Raw genomic sequence first — 5045 nt, 5'->3', positions numbered from 1 at the left:
TCAAGAGGACTGTTTCACATGAGCCCTACGCAGCAATCTCCTGCTTCAGCTATGTTTCTTTCCTCCCGAAAATCACAAAAAGTTCCCTAAAAAGCCCGCTCCTGACTCCGCCCCCTGTCCGTCCAAAATTTGGGGTGTCCAGATTTTTTGACCATTTTGTCCAGGAAAAATGCGAAATTGGGTTGGCAACCCTGCACCCAGCTATATTTGTCATTCAAACCTGGCATCACAGACCCTACTCCACAAATAAACTCATGCTTAGCTGAGCTTCAGGAGTGGATGAATAATAATTGGCTAAAACTTAATGCTGACAAAACTGAGGTTCTTGTTATCGAGGGCCAGGGCTCAACAGCAAAGCAGCCCCAGTCTCAACCAACACCGCTAAGGATAGGGAGCTCAGACCTGAAAAACTCAGACTGTGTGCGCAGCCTGGGAGTACTGATTGATAGGAAATTAAGCTACAGGAATCAAATCTCAGCTGTTGTGAAACATTCCTTCTTTCATCTAAGGAATATTGCAAAGATTAAACACCTAATTCCTTCAGAGGATCTTCCAACCCTAGTCCATGCCTTCGTCACATCAAGGTTAGACTACTGCAACGCCCTCTACACAGGCCTGCATAAGAAAGACTTACGCCGCCTGCAATTAGTACAGAATGCCGCCGCAAGGCTGTTAACGAGCCAACCCGCCATTGCCACATAACACCAACCCTGAGCTCACTCCACTGGCTACCGATAAAATGGAGAATTCTGTTTAAGATTGGCTTACTGACATTCAAATCCTTGCACAATCTGGGCCCTGGATACCTGAAGGACTTGTTGCAACTGCATCACACCCCCCACAATCTTAGATCAAAAGGACGCAACACCATGGTCACCCCCAGAGTCCACCTCAAAACCTTTGGAGACAGAGCCTTTTGTCATGCTGTCCCTACACTTTGGAACTCCCTGCCACACCCAATCAGGACAGCTCCATCCCTGGAAGCATTTAAGTCTAAACTGAAAACCTACCTCTTTAGTCTGGCATTCATGAACATCTGACTATCTCCTCTGTAACACAACCCAGCCTGCAACACTGTATTAATCTGAGACACAACTATGCGCTTTGAGTCCTATGGGAGAAAAGCGCTTTACAAATGGTATTGTATTGTATTGTATTCAGTCATCCTCTTTACATGACAGACACATATACACATACGCTTAAATAGAAGACTACTACAAACAATAGATTCCATATACAGATTATACAGCAATTTGATCATTCTGTTTTTACATCTTTTGTAACTGATTTTTAATGTACCAAAAAACTGTACCTTATTGAATATTGAACATCTACGAAGATCAATAACGTTTAATTAAAATCCACATCCACATTTTACTGTCTCCTGAGAACTTTGTTTTTAAAAGAACATTTTTTAATCCCATTTTATAACAAGGCAAGATGGCCACAGTGCCTGATCACTTCCGGGTTACTGCGTGTCTTTAGTATTTTTTTTGTGTGTGTGTGTGTGTGGTAGCGTGATTTATAGCTCTCCAGGCTATTGATGGGCAATTGATTTATAGCTCTTAAAGAGACTCTGTAACAAATTGTTTATCTTTATTTCTTCTATGCTATAAGTTCCTATGCCTTTTCTAATGTGGTCTGGCTTACTGCAGCTTTTCCTAATTGCACAGTAGCTGTGTTATCTCTGTTATATGATCTAATCTTCTCTCTATAGTCGGCACAGTCAGGCTGAGGCAGTCAGACTGGAATGTGCAGGGCTGCTTGTGATTAGCTAGAAGCTGTACACACCCCCTGCAGGCTCTGTGTGACTAACACACTCTGCTTAGCTGAGCCTATTAGAAGCTGGTTAGTTTGTTTGTAAACACTGCCTAAAACTGGCAATTACAAGCCAGGTTTGCAGCAGAGAATGGCAGAAACAGCACAGAGGGGACCAGGAGCACATAATGAATAGAATGGTATGCTTTTTATTGTAAGAATTTCAGAGTACAGATTCTCTTTAAGGCTGCCACGCTGAGATGGGCTGTGTGTCCTGTGAGGTCATGCAGAGACAGCCCCTCTCCTCCTCGTTCATATCAGGGTTGGGCAGAAACTACGCATATGCGAATCTACGCAACGTAGTTTCTGCAATACGCATAGGCGTAGCACTTCGTATGCCTAAACCTACGCGTAGAAAAATATGCGTAGTCAGTTTTGCCGATCCGTATTGCTACGCTATATACGCACGCGATTGCGTAAGTTGCGTAGCTTCGCATGCGTAGTTTTAATGCGTATGTATACGCAGCCAGTGTATACTACGCGTAAATCAAAGTTTGCACTCTCACGCAGGTAATGCATTCGTAGCTACGCCATAGGCGTAGTTTACGCTTACGCGTATTTTCATATGCGTAGTTTCACAAACAGACTATTTGGCCAATCAGGTAAAACTTTTGGTGGCTGCTACCCCCTTAGCAACCAATAGAAATTTAGCCCATCCCTCAGTATAAAAGCTTTGTTCCAACAGCTCTGGTTTCAGTTTCTGGGTGTTATTGAGCTGTGTGCTGGGCTTTGTGAGGACTCTGAGAAGAAACAGCTTACACAGGCTGCAGCCAGTGACATACACATCCACATTCCTTGCATTCTTTTGTTATTTTCCTTATTTCTAATCTGTGTTTTGGCTACCTAGCTACTAGTACTACTATTTAGTGTAAGGATTTCTGTGATTTAGTGTTAGGCAGCTACAGAAGATAGGAGGAGGACTGTGTATATAGCTATATAGTTCCATGCTGTGATCTGTAGTCCTTTCATCCTTTTTCATTTGTTTTCCTTATTTTAATTTCACTGTATTATTGTATTCATTCCTTTCCTTTATTCATTCTGTTATTTTCCTTATTGTTAATCTGTTTTTGCTAGCCTAGCTAGCTACTAGTACTACTTTGTGTAAGGATTTCTGTGACTTAGTGTTAGGCAGCTACAGACGACTGTGTGTGTAGTTCCATGCTGTGATGTGTAGAGGAGAGTGGATTTAGTTACAGAAAGGAACTGTGTGGAAAGAAACATAAATTAAATAGCCATCTCATCCTTTTCATTTTTTTTTACTTATTTTAATTTCCCTGTATTATTGTATTCATTCCTTTCCTTTATTCATTCTTTCTTTTATCTCACTTATTCAGCAAAATTTTTTGACATTGTTCCCCTTCCACTATACTTCTATTAAAAATTTGAGACAAATAAACAATGTCCGGCAGAGGTGAAGCTCGCCGTGGTCGAGACAGTGCAGGCAAGGGTCCACCAGCAAAGTCAGCAGCTGGCAGGGGACACTCTGCACCAGGCAGGGGTCAGTCCACAGCAGTCCGGGGACAGACTTCTGCAGGCAGAACCAGAAGCCAATTAGCAGCAAGTACTAGCCACTCAGCCACAGGTAGTGGACACTCAGTATCAGGCAGTGATGCATCAAATCCCAAAAGGGGGTCCAGTCTGATACGATCATATTTCACGTCACAGAAACCACGGGCTATTGTGCAGAGCCACACTGAAGCCATTGTGAACTGGGTGTCAGGAGACAGCCCTATTAGTCAGTCCTCACAAGCTGAGTTACAAAGTACCAGCAGTACCACCAGCAGCACTTCCATGCCTCCTCCAAAAGCTGCCCTTAACCCATGTGTCCTTCCCTTTGATGACACAATTTCAGCACTTGTTGATAAGGCTCTGCAGCAGTCAGACATCGATATGTCGCATGATGCCCAGAGTTTTCTTTTGGATGATGATAATGTTGTTGAGGGGGGGGGGGGGGGGGGGGCGGCAGAAGTTGACATTCAAGCAGTGGAGGGTCAGAGTGAGAACATTGAGGAGGTGGGCTATGAGGGAGGCAGCCACAGTGATGATTATGATGACGATGACATGGATATCACCTATGAGCCTTAGCATGATGATGCCAGCTCAGATGAATCAGAGGCAAGCTGGCAGAGGAGGCAGCTTGGACATCGGCACACCAGGGGGCCTAGTGGCAACATGAGCTCCTCTGCTAGTGCAGTTCAAGGAAGGCAGGAGTTACAGTCACAGCATCCAGCTGAAACTCCTATGTCCCGAACTGGAAGTGGTAAAACTGCAACCTCAGGCATAAACACTTCTCGGAGGAAGGCCCCAGTATGGAAGTACTTTACTGAGTCAACCAGTGATCCCTTAATAGTTGTGTGTAAGCTGTGCGGTGCCAGGCTGAGCCTAGGAAAAAAATTGAAAAGGTTGGGGACAGGTGCTCTGCACACACACCTAAAAAGTAACCACCAAAAGGAATATGGCAGTGTTAAAGGACCACAAAGCAGCACCATGCAGAGGACTATAGCACAGACCCGTCCACCTTCCCATCCTGCTTCAGTTTCTGAGATTGGCACCCATCCTGCCTGCTCTCCATCTGTAATACACTCTGGCCGTAGAGGGCAGATTTCACCTTCCTCCACTCCATCATCAGCTCAAAGCACCCAGCCATTGATAACTGAGGCTATAAGGTCCACAAGAGCACTGCCTCCCCGTAGCCGCAGGATACAGAGATTAAACGGTCTATTGGCAGAGGCCATGGTCCAGCAGCTGCTGCCCTACTCCATTGTAGAGAAGGGGTCAGCCATTCGCAACCTCCTGGAGTATGCCATTCCTGAATGGCAAATACCCAGCCGTCACTATTTTTCCCTATGGGGAATTCCTAACCTGTACCGACGCACAGTTGATAATGTCGCCCTGTCGCTAGATTATTCCATAGGCGACAGGGTACATCTCACCATGGATGGGTGGACCAGCAAGCATGGTCAGGGCCAATATGTCTCAATTACAGCTCACTGGGTCACCCTACATAGTGAGCAGGAGGGTTCCGGTCCTGGTGCTTCCATTGAGCTTGTTGAGCCTCCCCGTGGGGTCAAGGGGAACAGGTCTGCTCTCACCTCAGCTGGTGACTCTACTGCCACTGCCGAGCCCCCTAATAAGCGGCCCCGTTGCTACACCGGTGTGTGTCACAAGCGATGTCAAGCATTGCTCGAGCTGGTGAGCATTGGGGAGCAGAGGCTCAGGGCAGCAAA

The sequence above is a fragment of the Hyperolius riggenbachi genome, unplaced genomic scaffold, assembly GCF_040937935.1.
Source record: "Hyperolius riggenbachi isolate aHypRig1 unplaced genomic scaffold, aHypRig1.pri scaffold_213, whole genome shotgun sequence".
In the NCBI taxonomy this organism is placed as follows: domain Eukaryota; kingdom Metazoa; phylum Chordata; class Amphibia; order Anura; family Hyperoliidae; genus Hyperolius; species Hyperolius riggenbachi.
This window is presented reverse-complemented; position numbering follows the sequence as displayed.